This window comes from Hemitrygon akajei, unplaced genomic scaffold (assembly GCF_048418815.1).
Source record: "Hemitrygon akajei unplaced genomic scaffold, sHemAka1.3 Scf000041, whole genome shotgun sequence".
NCBI lineage: Eukaryota > Metazoa > Chordata > Chondrichthyes > Myliobatiformes > Dasyatidae > Hemitrygon > Hemitrygon akajei.
In genome coordinates this window covers 8,991,707-9,011,305 of record NW_027331927.1, presented here as the reverse complement: position 1 = coordinate 9,011,305, position 19,599 = coordinate 8,991,707, and the positions used below count along the sequence as shown (strand labels likewise).

The 19,599-nt window shown below is 44.7% G+C and overlaps 1 protein-coding gene across 1 annotated transcript in view; it reads left to right on the top strand.

The window, feature by feature from the left end:
- The window catches only part of LOC140720325 (NACHT, LRR and PYD domains-containing protein 3-like), a 510,894-nt gene that overhangs the window by 391,694 nt on the left and 99,601 nt on the right, over positions 1–19,599 (top strand). The gene's annotated exons all lie outside the window — the stretch shown is intronic.

Genomic DNA, 19,599 nt, shown 5'->3' with positions numbered 1-19,599 from the left:
CTATCTATCTATATATATATATATGTGTGTGTGTGTGTGTGTGTGTGTAGATATAACTCCCAAACTATTGAGCTCGTTGTTGGGGGGGTGGGGGTGGAGAACTAGGCTTAGAGTCTTGAGATGGTTAGGTATGAAAGTTTAGTTCATTCATGGAATAAGGGATGGGAGAGAGAGACTTGTAATCCAGGGTAAATGCAGAGAGAAGGCAATTACGTTGAATTCCACATGTTCCACGGTGGTAAAATGAGATAACAGTCGCCGTAGATTTTATCTGTCGTTCCAAATACACATACGCATTATCACCGAAAGTGACTTGTCACAGGGATATCGTCTTCAAGTGAATCGCCACACCACATACCCAGGCAAGGGTTAACACATAAGTGGTCTCCACAGGATACCCCAAACAAAATCCACTCCTGTGTATTATTCGTTGTGACAGGCACACATTCGATGTGCACTGGATCGATAATCAAACCACCCTTGTGGGCAGAGGAGAGTTCCAAACAGTGACTCTTTGCCACTAGCTTCCTTGTCTAAATCCTTTTGTTCTCTTTCTTTGCGTCCTTCTGACTGTGAGTGTCTGTCCTCGCTTAAAACGAAACAAACTGCGAGTAATGTAAACAAGCTGCAAGTCAGACAGTCCCGCCTCCTTGAGCTCTCTCTCTGTAAAAATCAAAAGTGAGCTGAGAAAGTCAGCGGCTGACGTCATTGTTAGTCCCCACCTCACTCAGGCACTCTCTTAAAGTGACAGTCCACAGCAAACGAAACTTAGGGATTCATAACACTTCCCCTCTTCCCAAAAAATAATTCTTGATCTCGAAGAGCAAAATTTTAACTGCAAACTACAGTATATAAAACAATACACATACGGTTATCATGTAACACATTGCAGAAGCGTTTACAGATACCAGATTCTGCTTCACTATTAAAACTGTGAGCTTAGCATCTGGAAAGACAATCGGCAATGATATTGTCCGTGGATTTTATATGCGTTATCACAATAGCATAAACTACAAGAGGTTCCTGCACAGGGCAAACACAGACATCGAAATGCCGCAAAGCCAAGATGAGTGACAACAACTCTTTCTCTAAGAACCATAGAACATTACAGCACAGAAACGGGCCTTTTGGCCCTTCTTGGCTGTGCCGAGCCATTTTTCTGCCTAGTCCCACTGACCTGCACCTGGGCCATATCAACCCAAACGCCTCTCATCCATATACCTGTCCAGGTTTTTCTTAAATGTCAACAATGAGCCCGCTAAGGTGGAATAATTTCTTTGATGCTCATTGAATTTTCTCGAAAAGTAAGCTACAGGCTGTTCAACATCATCATCATCTTTCTGTAATAACACTGCCCCGGCAGCTTCATCACTGGCATCCACAGCTATAGAAAATGGCTTTGTAATGTCAGGTGCCCTGAGTACAGGTTAATGACATAAAAATGGCTTTCAATCGATCAAATGCCTCCTGACAAGGCTCGGTCCAAACAAACATTTTACCCTTCTTGAGGAGATTAGTCAGAGGAAGGGCGGTATAAGCAAAGTTCTTACAGAACTTACGATAATATCCAACCATTCCCAGAAGCCTTCTAAGAGCCTTCTTAGCAGTCAGAATAGGAACTTGAGAAATTGCCTGGACTTTTGCCTGAACAGGAGCCCACTTGCCTTGAGCTACAACATAGCCAAGATAGGTCACAGTGGCATGGCAAAATTCACTCTTAGCTAAATGTAAGGCTGGCCTGGGAAAGCCTGTCAAACAGCTTCTCTACTGCAGAGATATGTTCTTCCCAAGTGTCACTCCCTGTGACTAAGTCATCGATATAGGCATCTGTGTGGTCTAACCCTCGAATTACAGAATCAAACGTTCTCTGGAATGATCCTGGACCATTTTTTCATTCCAAACGGCAAAACATTGTATTCATACAACTCAGAAGGTGTCACAAACGCAGACATTTCTCTACCTCTGTCCATCAAAGGAACACACCAATACCATTTCAACAGATCAATCTTCGTTGGAAATTTAGCTTTTCCAACTTTATCGATGCAATCATCCACCCTAGGGATAGGATAGGCATCTGTTTTTGTTACTGCATTTACCTTCCTATAGCCAGTGCAAAATCTAACACTGCCATCAGATTTGGGCACAATAACACAGGGTGATTCCAATCTGATGCTGCAGGACTAATAATACCATTTCCCAGCATATTTTCAATTTCTTGCTCAGCCAATTTACACTTTTCTACTTTCATATGATATGGGTGTTGTTTAATAGGTTTGGCTTGATCAATATCTACATCATGTACTGCGACCGTGGTTTGCTTGGGAACATCGGGAAATAAATCTTTAAACTTCAGAGTTAATTCCTTCAGCTGTTGTTGTTGCTTTGGCTGCAGATGAGACAACTTGTTATCAATGTTTTCTAGAACAACAGAGTTCATTAGCCTAACTGCGACCTTGTTTGGCTTGTAAAGAGTCTCAGACGAGTCAATTGTTTCATTCTCAGGGTTACCAGATTCAGATGTTTTGACAACAACACTCACAGATGGTGCGTCTTTGTCAAAATAAGGCTTTATCATATTTATGTGTACAACCTGTGTTAGTTTACGTCAGTCGGGTGTTTTAATAACATAATTCACATCATTAATTTGAGAGCCTATTTCATACGGTTCATTGAATTTCACCTGGAGTGGATTCGTCAACTTTGGAGATAAGGCAAGCACCTTATCCCACACTTTCTATTTTCTTTCGCAAGCCCGTTTATCAAACCAACACTTTATTTTGAGAAATCTTTAAGTTTTGTCTCACTGGACTACACGCTTGGTGTAGTTTATTTTTGAACTTCAAAACATAGTCTAACAAGTTAACATGTACATCCCCATCAATCCACTGTTCCTATAACAAGGTTAAAGGTCCCCTCAGTCTACAACCAAATAGAAGTTCAAGTCGACTAAACCCCAGTGATCCTGTACTGACTCTCTTACTGAGAACAAAAACAAATATATTCCTTCATCACAGTCTTTCCATTTTCAACACAGTATGTCTTAATCATTGTTTTGAGTGCAGAATGAAAACTTTCTACAGCCATTGTGATTCCAGACGGTACGCAGATGATGTTATTTGTTCAGCTCCTAGTTCAAAAACTACCTACTGAAATAATCCAGGTGTAAATTTACTTACTTGATCAGACTGGATTTCTTTAGGCAATCCAGAAGAAGTGAAAAAAAAGAACAACTTGGTAAGAACTTTGGCGACAGTTTTAGCTTTAATATTTCTGAGAGGTATTGCCTCTGGGAATCTGGATGCAGTACACATAATACTTTGTAGTTAGCAGGTACTGATGGCCAGCTTTAGTCTTTGGCAATGGGCCAACACAATCCTTTCAGAAAAGGGTTCACCGAATGCACGTATAATCCACAGTGGGGCCACTGGGATGACCTGGTGGGGTTTACCCACAGCTGGACAAGTGTGACAGGTTTGCAAAAGGTCACATCTTTCCTGAAATTAGGCCAGTACAATTATTTCATAACCCTGTTTACAGTTATATTCACTCCAAAATGGCCACCTAAGAGCATACTGTGGGGCAAAGTTAAAATTTCAGCCCTATAAACTTTAGGAACTACAACTTGGTGAACAATTGCCCATTCCTCACTCGCTGGTATAGCAGGTGGCCTCCACTTCCTTATTAACACTCCATCCTTGAGATAATACCCTACTGGCACTTTCTTAATATCATCATCTGAGAGAGCTGTTTCTTTTAAAGCTTCAATCTCAGGGTTTCGGTTCTGTTCTGCTATAAACTCCTTCCTAGACAGGGATAAATCTTTCTCATCAGACTTACTACCTGAATCTTGTTGAAACAATGAAGGCAGAAAAGTCCCTGACAAGTCATTATTACCGGAATCCCGATTGTGGCTATCATGGGTATCAGAATCATGCTGCACAGAACTGTCTGCGTCGGCTGAATTTTTAGTTATACTTCGAGTTACTGCGCTGGAAGGATAAATGTTAAAATCCATCTGTGGGTAGTCCGTGGTTGGCTTAGTTGTCAACTACACTGCAGGTACTACTTTATCATCTGCCAGGTCATTCCCTAACAGCAAAGTAACATCTTCCACCGGTAAACTGGAACACAATCCAATCTTAACAGGTCCCGAAACCAACCCTGACTGTAAAGTTACCTTGTACAATGGCACAGAAACGACACCGCCCCCAATGCCTTTAATAAGATTTATCTCACCAGTTTCAGTTTCATCACCAAACTTTAAAATGCTGTCCAATATAAGTGACTGAGAAGCCCCTGTACCTCATACAATTTTCAGTGGTACCGGGGTTGACCCTTCCTTTAATAATACAATCCCATCTGACATAAAATAATCAAATCTCTTCTTAACTGGGTCAGGCCTCTCAAATCCTTATCTGAGCCTCAACAGAATGTTCAGAACCCTGTGGATTTACAGGTGCTTCAACATACTGAACACAGGCATTTAGGACTGCCTCCTTTTCCTTTCTCTCCCCCAGGAGGCAACAATTAGCCATCATATGACCAGCTTTCTTACAACAGTAACAAGTAAGACCAGCATATTTCTCCTTCAACTGCTTCCCTTCATCCCTACTCTTGTCACTAGTCCCAGCTTTAATTTCTGGTTTATCCTGGTGATCCCTGCTACTCTTTTGGAATCTCTTATTCGGGATAAACTTAACCTTATGAGTTAAAGCAAACTCATCTGCTAATCCAGCAGACCCCTGCAAAGTGGCAGCATCCTTTTCATCTAAATATCTCTTTATGTCTTCAGGCACACATCCTCTAAATTCTGCAATTTAAACCAACCCTTTCAAGCTGTTAAAATCATCATTTATATTTTTATATGTGCACCAGCGGTCAAAACACAAAAAACTTCTCATAAGCAAGATCCTTATAAGTCTGGTTCACATACTTACTCAAATTTCTAAACTTTTGCCTTTATGCTTCTGGGACCAACTCGTAAGCTTTGAGCACAGCCTGTTTCACAATGTCATAATCAGCTGCTTCAGCAACTGTCAAAGCAGAATAGGCTTACTGAGCCTTCACCTTAATTACACTTTGTAAGAGAATAGGCCAACCTTCTTTTGGCCAATTTAAACTGAGCAACCTTCTCAAAATGCTGAAAGTATTCATCAACCTCTACCTCGTCAAATGGAGGTACCAATTTAACTTCCCGAATGGCCTTAAACTTATCACCAGAGTCTAACACTCGACCCCTTTTCTGCAATCTCTCTATCTTTTCCAGCTCGAACAGCCTCTGCCTTTCTGCATCCTCCCTCTGTTTTTCTGCCTCTCTAGCCTCAAATTGCCTCTGACTTTCCGCAGCCTCCATCTTTAATTTTTTTCACTTGTACTGGAGCTCAACTTAACTAGGTTTACTTTCAGGAAGCACCTCCAACTCCTCCACTTTAAACACAACCTCAGATACATAATGTTCAGCTATTATCCTCTGCATCTGTGCCCTCCTCATCGTCGATTTCCCCTTAGCAAGGTTTAACATTTTAGCAATACTTAACAACTCAATCCTTCTGGCGTCTTCCAATGCCTCAGAGGCTGGCACTTCCAGACATCTGTCAACATCCATTGCTACTGATTTTCCACACACAAATAAATCCAAAGGAATTTCCACAATGAAATCGATAATTAATGACTACGCCCCAAATCTGTTCATATCCCGGACGCAGGCCCCAATTTTGTTATGAATTGTAACGCTTTAGAAACGAACAGCAGCAATAGGCTACACCTGGAATCTGTTTTGATGTTAAAACTATCTTTATTAGAATCTACTAGTAATATAGTAATTTAAGCAAGATAAACAAAAGTTAACAGTTTTACGTGTATATATGTGTGTAAATAAAACTCCAAAACTATTGAGCTCGGAGGAAACAAGGCTTGGAGTCTTGAGATGGTAAAGTATGAAAGTTCAGTTCATCCACGGAACAGGTGATGAGAGATATATTTGTAATCCAGGCTAAATGTCAAGAGAAAGCAATTATGTCGAATTCCACAGGTTCCATTGTGGTAAAACGAGACAACAGTATCGTCTTCAAAGGGTATCGTCTTCAAGTGAATTACCACACCACACCCAGGGAAGGGTTAACAAATCAGTGGTCTTTACAGGATACCCCAAATCAGATCCACTCCTATGGATCAAACGAGGTGACATCCACACATGTGATGTATGCTGAATCGATAATTAACCTAACCTTGTGGGCATAGGGAAGTAGCAATCAGTGACACTTGGTCACTAGTTCCATGGTTTTGATCCTTCCATTTTTCCTACTTCGTCTCCGTCTGATTCTGAGTGTCTGTCTCCTCGGTTAAAACTAAACAAGCTGCGAGCGATGTAAACAAACTGCAAGTCAAACTGATTTGACTTCTTAATCTCTCTCTCTTAAAATGACAGTCCACAGCAAACGAAACCTAAGGATTCATAACGACGGCAACTCCCCATTGTGAACTGACTGATGTGCCAGTACTTGAGATGACTGAATGAAACCTTTCCCACATTCTGAGCAGGTGAACGGCTTCTCCCCAGTGTGAACTCGCTGATGTCTCTGTAGGTTGGATGACCGACTGAATCGCTTCCCACATTCTGAGCAGGTGAACGGCTTCTCCCCAGTGTGAACTCGCTGATGACTTTGTAGGGTGGATGACTGAGTGAATCTCTCCCCACAGACTGAGCAGGTGAATGGCTTCTCCCCAGTGTGAACTCGCTGATGTCTCTGTAGGTGAGATGACAGAGTGAATCGCTTCCCACATTCTGTGCAAGTAAACGGCTTCTCCCCAGTGTGAACTCGCTGATGTCTCTGTAGGTTGGATGACTGAGTGAATCCCTTCCCACATTCTGAGCAGGTGAACGGCTTCTCCCCAGTGTGAACTCGCTGATGACTCTGTATGTGGGATGACAGATTGAATCGCTTCCCACATTCTGAGCAAGTAAACGGCTTCTCCCCAGTGTGAACTCGCTGATGTCTCTGTAGGTTGGATGACTGAGTGAATCCCTTCCCACATTCTGAGCAGGTGAACGGCTTCTCCCCAGTGTGAACTCGCTGATGACTCTGTATGTGGGATGACAGATTGAATCCCTTCCCACATTCTGAGCAGGTGAACGGCCTCTCCCCAGTGTGAAGTCGCTGATGACTCTGTATGTGGGATGACAGATTGAATCGCTTCCCACATTCTGAGCAAGTAAACGGCTTCTCCCCAGTGTGAACTCGCTGGTGTCTCTGTAGGGTGGAAGATTGAGTGAATCCATTCCCACATTCTGAGCAGGTGAACGGCCTCTCCCCAGTGTGAACTCGATGGTGTTTCTGTAGGTCGGATGACCGAGTGAATCGTTTCGCACATTCGGAGCAGGTGAATGGCCTCTCCCCGGTGTGAACCCGCTGGTGTGCCATTACGTCAGATGATTGAGTGAATCATTTCCCACAAATTCTGCAGATCACCAGCCTCTGCCCGGTGTGAACTGACTGGTGTGTCCACCGGTGGGAAGACCAATTGAATCCTTTCTCACACACAGAACAGATGAATGGCCTTGCCCAGTGTGAACTTGCTGATGTACCTTCAATTGTGATAACCGAGTGAATCCATTCCCACTGTCTGCGCAGGTGAACGGCCTTTCTCCTGTGTAAAATGACGGGCGTGCCAGTTGGTCAGATGACCGAAAGAATCCCTCCCCACAGTCTGAGTAGAAAGACCGCTCCACTTCTTAAATATCTAGACAGAGACAGCAAGACTGGCGTGCTGTGTTTGAGATTCCTGGAGACAAATTCCTTCTCGTTTTTAACCTGTAAAATGATTTACAAAGTCCATCAATGGCTGTAGGACAATATTTCAGATGAGATTACTTGAGTCGCCAAGTTTTGATTTGGCTGTTCCTCACTGTTACAATGAGGTTGAACCCAAGTTGGACAGAGAAATCATCTCCTGACTGGGCAGAGTGCTGGTATCTGGAATGACCATCAATTCCCTGATGCTCGTCCTGTCTCTATAAGAACGGGGCATTTCTGCCATCTCCAATCTGTGACCTGGCTCAGTTTGACTCTCTCCATTGGTATTATTCCCTCTTCCTGCTGAGCTGCATGTGTTCCTGGCCCCACAGTAACTGAAACACTCTCATGCAAATTGTCTTTCTTGACGTGCATCTGGGATTTTGTTTTACGTATTATTAACTTAAAGTTCCACAATTTTAACGCCATATAAAAAATCCCTGCTGAGGTGAATGGTTGGTCTGCACAGCTGTTAAAAGGACTTAGAGTGAACTTCAGGTTCTTGTGGAAAATTACAATACAGAAACAGGCCATTTGGCCATCTGGTTTTTTGCTGAACTAATTAAACTGCCCACTCGCACATCCCTACAATCCAGATACCTACACGAACCTCTTAAATGTTGAAAACATGCTCGCATGCACTACTTGTGCTGGCTGCTCATTCCACACCCGGATGACTGTCTGTGTGAAGAAGTTTCCCCTCATGTTCACCTTAACATTTCACCTTCCACCCTTAACCCATGGCCTCTGGTTGTAGTCCCACCCCATCTCTGTGGTAAAAGCCAGCTAAGGGGAGTAGGGGGCGACCGTGGATGACAAGGAAAGTCAAGGACAGTATAAAAATGCAAGAGAAGATGTATAACATAGCAAAGATGAGAGGGAAGCGAGAGGATTGGGATACGTTTAAAGAGCAACAGAAGATAACTAAAAAGGCAATACGGGGAGAAAATACTAAATTCTAAATTCTCCTACTAAATTCCTGTGTATAGAGGGGCGGAACTATTTGACTATGCAGCGTGTTTACACTTGCTTGCAGCTTGTGTTTACATAGCTCACAGTTTGTTTTATTTAAGCAAGGACAGTCACAAACACAGTCAGCCAGAGAGAAAGAAAGAAGATGGAAAATTCGAAACAAAGGGCCTAGTGGAAAGGCCACTGTTTGAACTCTCCTATGCCCACAAGGTGGGTTGATTATTGATCCAGCGAATACCGAATGTGTGATTGCCACTTTGTTTGATCCATTGGAGTGGATCTGTTGGTTTGGGAGTATCCTGTGAGGACCACTTGTGCTAACCCTTGCTTGGGGGTGGTAATTCACTTGAAGAGGTACCCCTGTGACCAATCACTGTTGGTGATAATTCGTATAATCCAAATGGGGATTTGTTGGAGTATCTCGTGGCTACCACTTTTGTTAACCCTTAGCTGGATTCGGGTGTGTTATGTGGTAACCATTTGTGAGAAGGGATATTCTGTGGAAATCACTGTCAGTAATACTTTGTGTGTTGGATCTGGATTGGGAGTACCTTGCGGAATCTACCTGTGCATTAACCCTTGCCTGGGTGGTAGTTCCTTACTCCTGTGATAAGCTACTTTTGGAGATAATTCGTGTGTGGATTTAGAACAACGACGGATAAGACCTACAGCGACTGTTATCCTGTTTTACCACTGTGGAATTTGTGGAATTCAACGTAATTGCCCTCTCTCGACATTCACCTTGGATTACAAATATCTCTCTCTCGTCATTGATTCCGTGGATGAACTGAATTTCATACTTTACCATCTCAAGACTTTAAGCTTGGTATTCCCTGAGCTCAGTGATTTGGGAGTATTATTTACACGTATGTGTGCTCATAACACTTTTATCTTTTGATTATTTTGCTTAATTTGTTATATTATAAGTAGATACCAATAATGACAGTGGTTTTAACATCAAAACCACACTCCAGATGTGGTCTATCGCTGCTGGTTCATTTAAACCGTTACGGGAATGTAACAGAGGTGTTTGTGTTTATGTCTTTCCGGAAGCCCCCATGTAAACACCTTCCTGTCTCTCTGTCACACCTTGCCAAACATGTAGAACCAGGGACCTGCTGGGTTTGTGTAGAAATTCCACAGCATGGTAAAACTATGGTTCCAATGTCAGTAATTCTGCTCAACCAGAGTGAGGAACTCTCAGCCTGGGCTTCCTCAAATAACACTTGGGGAAGTGAGTGAGGAGCTGTGGTCCAGTCAGAGATGACTGTGGCTGTCAGTGTTTTGAGGGATGGTATCTCAGGCCCCCACCAAACTGAACTTCCTATACTGGGAAACATGCATCCTGGCCAGAACCGCAGGTGCCCAGCAGCCGAGAGGAATAACTGAGACTGAGCGATTTTGGATGATCGCTTTTCTCTCCTATGTAGTATCCAGGAATTCATGAGAGATAATCAATTTGGCTACAAGCACTTGAGGAGCTGGCCACAATACTGCAGGGGCCCTGACAGAAACACAGGCCAAAGTAACAGAAACATCCACTGAAATGATTGCAATCAAGCAAACAGTCGTACAGAATCGTACGGCTTTAGAGTTTATCCCAGCTGAGAAAGAGGGAAACTGTGCTATTATTGATACAGAATGCGGCACCTATATCCCTGATGAGTCTACTAACATTACATCCCTCTCCGAGCACAATGCCAAGGAGATTGACAGCGTCAAGGAAGTAGGGCAAGATTTTCACGGGTTGACCGAAGAGTCGAAATGGTGATCTTCGAAGGCCTGTTTGGTAATATGTGGGGCATGATATTGCATTATGTCCTAATAGTTGTACATATCATTGTTATAATTACTGATGTACATTGTTTTTACCCACTGAGATGTCAATGCTGTACTTGGTTGCTTTCTCTGTAAAAAGTTACTGCTTTGTTGATCATGTAATGATCTAAAGGAGGGAATGATAAAGTATGTAAAAGGGTTAACACTTCGTTAAACTATAGCAGCCTGTTTTTCTGAAAGAAACTGCTGATGATCAACAGATGTACTAAGCCATGCTGAGTCATATTTCTTCTTGAGGGTAGCTAGGTAGGGTTTCAGGATGCTTATCTCCTTGTGCACTCATGTGTAGAGATAGGACAGCTTCAGTCTGTTCTGTGTGTGTAAGTCATTATGACTATTTCGTAATTTGTCTTTAGGGGCTGTCATGTAGTAAATATCTTTGGCTCCAGCCTGTCTTGTGTGGGGGGTATCTGGATGGATATATCTGTGGTGTAAGGGGAATTGTTAGTCAGTTAGTGGATTGGGTGGGAACAGTCATCGACTGTTCCTGTTTGAGCGACTAATTGAGTAAGCCCCGGGTACCTGGAATAAAGAGTTTGTACCGTACGTTCTCTGAGAGACTTTCTCCGGATTCGACTTCCACAGAATGGGAATGGTTTTAAAGGGCTGGGCTGCTGGAAACACAGTACCAGACCTGCAGTGATGGCAACTGGAACTGACAGAGGCATAACTGGTTCTTCTGGGCACATTCAGTCCCACTCCAACTAAATCCTACCTTCCCTTGTACAAGTATGTAATGTTTAAAGGACCAGTGTTTGAGTAAATGAGACTCACCAACCTTTCTCCTGACTGAATCAATGAGAACGCCGAGTCAGTTGATTCAGAGTTGTTCTCTCCAGTTTATGCTCTGAGTTCTCGGGCTGGTTCACTTGTTGCTGTTCCCTCGTCTTCAGCTGTGGTTTGCTTCCAGTTATTTTTTTTTCTTCCAATAAACCTCTCACCACAGGTCTGACTTTAACTAGAGAGATAATGAAGCACATTAACAATAAAAACGAGAACCAAACATTTCTGCTTAATGTTACTAAGAACAAAACTCACTGAAAATTAAAAGTTGAAGGCAGATATAATGATATCAGTAAACAATCTTTTATTGTCCCTCACACATCACAAAACAATATGGGATAAGGTGGAGCCATCATTCAGTCAGGAACAGAAATAGGTGATTTGATCCATCTGGTCTGCCTCACCATTTAACCACAGCTGATTTTCATTCCAACATCATATTCCTGCCTTCCTCCTGTAATCCTGATCTACTCACCAATCATGAATATATTAATCTCTGTCATAAATATACCCAAATGGCAGCCTCAACCAACCTCTGCGGCAAAAAATTCCACAGATCAGACATCTTTTGACCAAAGAATCTTTCTCATCCCAGTTTTATAGAGAAGCATCTTTTTCCTGAGACTGTGCTGTCAGATGACAGACTCTCTGTCTAATGGATACATCCTCTCCATGTCCACTGTATCCAGGCTTCTCAGCATTCCATTTGTTTATTTAACATCTCCCACCACTCCCACCGTCCCTCTGAACTCCATTGAGCACAGGTACAGAACCATCAAATGCTCCTCAAACATAAAGCTGATCGTTCCGGAGATTATTCATGTGAACGTTGTTAGCAACAACTTTAGCGAACACATTTCCAGGAATAACCGACAAATTGATACCAGGATAATTTACAGGGAATAGTTATGCTTTCTTTACTGTTCTACTCTCACAGACGACTAATTTTCATTTCCAGGTTAAATCAGGTACATTTCAGCAAATATAAACCCGTCCAGGGTGAATGTAATTGTAACCCCCTGAGTCGCCTCAGGCTCGCTCAGCTCGTTCTCGTCTAGGGGGAGCAGCCTTCGGCCCCGCCAGACTGGGTAATCAGCTTGTGTGGATGCTGTGTGATGTCCCCGCCTCGCCAAAGAACAAACAGGACACCATATGCGATTAAATGATTACAATTTATAAAGATTACTATAACTGATTAATAACCATGCAGTATATATGAAGGAAAAGAAAATAACGAAAAGGCGCCAAACTTAACGAAGTCCAAACCACTTCGTGCACAACCGTTGGAGCTCAATTACTGAAGTCTTCTGGCCACCATTCGATCCCCTCCGAACTCCTCGACCCGCAGCTCAGGACCATCCGAAGTGGTCAACCAAGCACATCTAGCTTCATCTCCTCTCCTCGGGGTACCTCCTGGCCTTGGACCCCTGCTTGGGGTTCGTTCCTCGCCCAGTTTACAGCATCGCGTCCTCTCTCTCTCACCCCCTCACGCCGATCTCCCCAAAAGCCCGCCAACAATAGCTTACAGACACAGAAGAAAGAACAACATTAATCCCAATTGGTTTACAAAGGAATTCAATTCTCGTTATCAGTAAATTTTAACCCAAACAAGCTTCCAGCACTCTCTCGCAACAAAGAAGCATTCCTACTTCTAACAAAACAAAGAAGCCATTTTGATTATCATACGCAGTATCAAAGAAAAAGAAGAAACCCCCTTTACAGTCTCCCCCCAGCAAATAATACTCATGTCCTCATGACTACGAAATAACTCGCCCACTCTTCCTGCCAACACAAACCCTAACCCAGGCACAAACAGTGACATTGCTCCCCAAACAGTAATCCTCACGCCCTGTTCCTCAGGTGCTACATAGGCCAACTTATCTGGGAGTTTCCTAACCCTCTGAGACCTCCGTACCCCCTTACTTAAAACCTTCAGGCTCGGACACAACTGGGGATACCTCGGGCCCGCTACCAACTCCTCTCCCAACCCCACTCATGCCCCCCACTGCACACAGCTAACCCTTCCCACTACACCTGACTCAGTGGGAGAAGGGCCAAAGGTCTCTTCCTCAATCGAGGAAAAGTCAGCAAAAGGCAGCATGTACCACACATCCAGCACATCCATCTAATCTGTATTCTTCCTCATTTCCGCGAACGGTAGCTGCTGTTTGATCTTCTCCAAACGGAAACACGTGGCCTACACTGCTCCTGCAGTCTCTTCATCCTCCTGCAATCGAGACATCAGCTTCTTCTCTGGTCCCTGCAACTCTCGCCACAGGCTCAGCAGTTCTGACTCACGCATCCCGGCCATCTCAATCTGGGACGCAGTTACTCCAACAGCTTCTTCAACCCCGACCAGAAAAACAGTTGTTAAAGATTGGTCAGCCTCCAGTTCAGTATTCACTGCACTTCTCCAGCTTTTTCTTCATCATGACTTCTTCCAGATCAACTTTCTCCAGTCTCTCCGTCTTCATTTCAAACTTGATTCCGTAGAGACAGTCACTCACGAGCTGCGACCTTCACCAGCCCTGGCACGTGTCCAATAAACACTTTAACTCAGTAGTTCTCAGCCGCTCCTGCAACAGCCTCACTTCATATTCTCCCGAAGCAAATCCAAATACCAGGAGATCATCCACATACGCCAAAACTCCAAACGCCTCCACATCCCCCATGGGCTTCCGCATGCCCCGCGGGAATGTTGCAAGGGCTCCGGATATGCCCTGTGGCATCCTTTCGGACTGGAATAATCCTGGGGGACCTATAACGGCCGTCTTCTCCTTGTCGGCCTCACTCATCGGAATCTGGCAAAATCCACTCCACAGATCCAGCACCTTAAACCACTTCGCACCACTCAGACAGGCCATCGTCTCTTCGGCCCTCAGGGCCGTATTCTGATCAATGACAGTGCGCCTCTTCTGCGCAATATAATCCACACACACGCTGCCTACGTCTCCCCCGGCTTCAGGGTCCAGTCGCCGCGACCTCTCTCTCACCGGGGTGTCTTCAGCGGTCGACTCCCCTCCCTCGTGGTATTCCGCAGCGTCCACTAAGAGAGGCTCACACTCAGATACTTCCGCCAGGCCGTACCACCACCGGCTCTTGTTTGAATCCAGTATCGGCCGTATGCTGCTACACACGTCCGCACAAGCAGCTCGAAACTCTGGGTGCATCGAAAATGCCTCCAAACAGCTCTCACCTGCCTCCTCGGGGCAGGCCCCCAAGCGCACCAGCAGGATATTGGTTCTCTCCAGAACCGAAACGCTGCCCGTCTCAACGGTGTCCGGACACATCAGCATTAATGATTCACGAACCTCAGTCACCCCCACATTTGCCTCTAAGAACTCCATTTTCACTGAGCAGCAACCGTCGTCTCGATAATCACCGGCACTGGTACCCCAAATCTCCAGTGCCCTCAATGTCGTCAAGGGTAAATGCTTCCAATAACGGTTATAAAACAAACTGTACAGCAACTTAACCGACACCCCGCTGTCGAGGATGGCTTTAACGTGGCTTCCATCCATCCGTAACGACACCTGAGTGCGTGGTCCCTCTAAGCCTTCAGGAATAGTGTCTGTTCCTTTCGGGAGTTCCTTGGTACATTGCTGGGAACGTGCTCCCCCAGAGACCCCAAGCCGTTCCCCCACTAGGCCTCCTCTAAGTTTCCCGACACCTCTCGGATCAACTGAACAACTGAGGGAGGAGCTGATCCCCTTGACAGATCCCCCTGGCACCGCAAGCAATTTATCTGCCCCCCCCCCCCATCCAAAAGGGATACCCTAAAAACTTCCCACCAATCTCCTGCCACGGATATGGTAAGCCCCCCAGCTGCGGCATTTGACTTCCAGTCGAACCAAACGAATTTTCCCACACTTTCCCAGAACTGGCAGCTGTCACTCCGAGGTAATTGTACCCGACAGTTCTAACGACGTCACCAGCCCGCCTACTGAAACTTTCAACCAATCCCTGTCGCTTTCCCTCAGCCAAGCACTGCCACTCACCCAACAACTGAGAGATCAGCTCCGCCCACATCTCTGCCCCTTTAGGGCTGGACATTATTGCAACAACCGGGTGGAGCCCACCATAGCTGGAACATACCCGCCAGTCCTTCCTCGCTCTCCTAACAGTATGGACAGCCCATGGCCCCACCACCATTTCGTCAACGCTAGCCGGAACTCGAACAACGCCCTCCGGGGCACCAACAGCCACCCCACTCAACACACATGCAGAGATAACCAGCAATCGCACTCCAGCAAAGGCACACCTGCTGTTCTCCGCAGACATAATTTAAAGAGGGCGATCGCACAGCTTCCCCAGTAATCAATCGGGACGAGAACCCCACAATGTGACCCCCTGGGTTGCCTCAGGCTCGCTCAGCTCGTTCTTGTCTAGGGGGAGCAGCCTTCGGCCCCGCCAAACTGGGTAATCAGCTGGTGTGGATGCTGTGTGATGTCCCCGCCTCGCCCAAAAACAGACAGTACACCATATGCGATTAAATGATTACAATTTATAAAGATTACTATAACTAAGTAATTAATAACGATGCAGTATACATGAAGGAAAAGAAAATAAAGAAAACGCGCCAAACTTATCAAAGTCCAAACCACTTCGTGCACAACCGTTGGAGCTCAATTATTGAAGTCTTCTGGCCACCATTCGATCCCCTCCGAACTCCTCGACTCGCAGCTCAGGACCATCCGAAGTGGTCAACCAAGCAGATCTATCTTCATCTCCTCTCCTCGGGGTACCTCCTGGCCTTGGACCCCTGCTTGGGGTCCGTTCCGCGCCCAGTTTACAGATCGCTTCCTCTGTCTCTCAACCCCTCGCGCCGACTTCCAAAAACCCGCCAACAATAGCTTACAGACTCAGAAGAAAGAACAACATTAATCCCAATTGGTTTACAAAGGAAGACAATTCTCGTTATCAGTAAATTTTAACCCAAACAAGCTTCCAGCACTCTCTCGCAACAAAGAAGCATTCCTACTTTTAACAAAACAAAGAAGCCATTTTGATTACATACACAGTAACAAAGAAAAAGAAGAAATCCCCTTTACACATTGTTCTTCAAACGGTCTGCAGCCCTCGCTAATTTCCCGAGGACACGTTCCCACTTTGACCACAGGGCTCTGGAATATCGCTGTGGATCCTTTAAAGCGTTTGCAGGAACATGTACACTATACGTTACTGTAAGACATGTCAGCTGTCACTGTGATTTCCATCACTCAAAGCGCCCGGATTGACTGGAACAAACGAAAGAAAAACATGTTTCCGCAATGGAGGGTTCAGGCATCTGATTGCTTTATTTTCATCTTCCGTACTTCGATCGAAATTATTTTTGACAACTTCTCATAATTTTACCTCGCTAGAGTTTCTGAAGTGATGCTGGCTTCTGCTTTTCTCGGTCCGAGTCTCTGTCAGTGCAGACACTTCGACCTTATAACAGCGTGGCATCTTATTTAAATGGCGGTCCGGTCTATGTTCGACACGTAGGTCTGTTCTGTTGTGAGTCAGTAAATTAGAACTCGTGCTTTGTATCTCCTTGACCCCATTTGGTAAGGCATTTGATACGGTTAACCATGGTAGGACCGTCCATAGCTTCAGAAGGCTTGGTATCCAGGGAGAGTTGCCTGGTGGATTCTGGACTGACGCCCACTAAAGGCAGACTGCAGTTGTGGATGGAGGGTTTTCTCCCTGGATATCGGTGACCAGTGGTGTCCTGCAGTGATCAGTTTGAGACCCCCGGCTTTTTGTGTATTCATGAATGAGTTGGATGAGGAGGTGGAAGGGTGGATTATTGTATTTACAATGATGTGGAGTTTGGTGGAATTATGAATAGTACGGAAGGTAGTCACAGATTGCAACAGGACAGTATCAGGACGCAGAGCAGCGTTAAGAAGTTACAGATGGAGTTGAACCTGGAAAGGTACGAAGTGATTCACTTTGAGAGGATGAACTTGAAGGCAGAGGTGATACTTTCTCGAGTCAACCGAGGGCCGCACATTAGTACGAGTTCCACAATGGAAAGAGAGTGATGAGACTTTCCCCAATAAGCCGAGGGCCGCTCATCGGTACGAGAAACACAATCGGCACGGAGCGGTGCACTGCAGGAGCAGAAGGAAGTGAGATTGACAGGTGAGCTTCACCACATCCGTTGTTCTGCACATACTCATAGTGACCATTGCTTAAGAAAACAGGTTGAGTGAACTCGGCGTTTTCTCCTTGGAGCGACGGAGGATGAGAGGTGACCTGATAGAGGTGTACAGGATGATGAGAGTCATTGATGATGTGGATAGTCAGTGGCTTTTTCCCAGAGAGGAAATGGTTGGAACAAGAGGATACAGGATTCGGGTGCTTGGGAGTAGTTACAGATGAGATGTCAGGAGTAAGTTTTCAACTCAGAGAGTAGTGAGTGTGTGAAATGGTCTGCCGGCAACGGTGGCGGAGGTGGAAACAACTGGGTCTTTTAAGAGACTTTTGGATAGGTACATGGAGCTTGGAAAAATAGAGGGCTATGGCTAACCCTAGTAACTTCTAAGGCAGGGACATGTTCGGCACAGCTTTATGGGCCGAAGGGCCTATGTTGTGCTGTAGGTTTTCTATGTTTCTATGTTTGTATGCAAGACAATATACCTGAAAGCAAATGATGAGAAAAACAGACAACTTCGTGGCAAATAATAGAACTGCCTGAAAACCTGCGGAATGTTCACAGATTTAACTTGTTACTTTTTTTCAAACAGAGAATGGATGGCGAAAATACTGGTACAATTGTAGCTGGTTTGAGAATATCTTTAAAGTTAAATCGACTGCATAGAAGGTCACGGGTATGGGGTGGTCAAGCCATTCACTGGCAGAGGTCAGGTTCCTGCCAGTCGGCCCATGCGTGCGCTGGAAAACATTGTTCTTCAAACTGTCCTCAGCCCTCGCTAAACTCCAGACGACACCTTCCCTTTTTGACCACAGGTCTCTGGAATATCGCTGTGTATCTTTTACAGTGTTTAGAGGAATATGTGCAGTGTATTTTATTGTAAAACATGTCAGTTGTCACTGTGATATCCATCACTCACACGGCTCGGAATACTGGAACGAACGAAAGAAAAGAATGAACGAATATTCCCCTTTAATAAAGAAGTGTTCTCCGTTCCCCTTGCCAAACAATCTCCTTTCCTCAATTTCAGAAGCGAATGTGCTCCGTCAAATGTTACAAAATAAATCGACTTCAAGATGAATGTCTACTTTGAAAGCAACACAGATTTTTTTAAAAAAAAAAAATCCTATTTAAATAGCTGAAGCCAGTTATCATGGAAAATAACATGGAAAATTCAAATCATATTTTGTTTTAAAGTAAATAGATTGCAATATCCCCTGAGGAGTCAAATTAATGACACGGAACAGTGATAAAAATAGTTTAATGTAAGTGTTTGTGCACTTGGTTGTCACTAATGTCCCTGACGTGATCGCCACGCTAATTGCCTCAGTGGAATTGCTCTCACCTCAATAAAAGTCTGCAAATCCGATCACCAGTCCATCTGAGCAGCTGAACGTTGCTTCTGACAGAATATGGAATATCCGGCTATTTACTACATCGCGGCCATTTTCTATCCCACACTTGTAGCGGTTGGTGTCCCCGGTAAGATGCCGGAGCTGGTTACTTTATGTATGGTGCCGTCGTTACTCTGCTGCGGTATCCGCACTGTTACTAAGCACAGATGCTACCGTCGGCTGAAACGTTTTCCGGAACGTAGAATTCCAGCTTCTCATTGTTTTATTTTCATTTTCGTACTTTGATCGAAGTGATTTTTCTTTCGTCAGTGACGTTCGTGCCGATATTGACAGTGTTTCATATTTTCACCTCGCTAGGCTTTCTGAAGTGATGCTCGTCTCTGCTTTTCTAGGTCCGAGTTTCTATCAGTGCAGACACTTCGACTTATAACAACGTGGCCGCTTATTTAAATGACGGTCCAGTCTATTTTCGACACGCAGATCTGTTCTTACACAAGTCATTAAATGATAAATTGTGTTTTGTATCTTGTGATTCCACTTTGTCACCGCTGCAAACAATCGCTTCAACTGTTTCGCCCCTAATAGTAGAAATGGTTTTGTTTACAATCTTCTGTTCACCGGCCCGTGAGTCGAGGAACTCGGATGCCTCGCTCTAAACTGTGGGTAGGTCACCAATCCACTGACACTCACATCCGTCATTGTCCTCCAGCCGGAG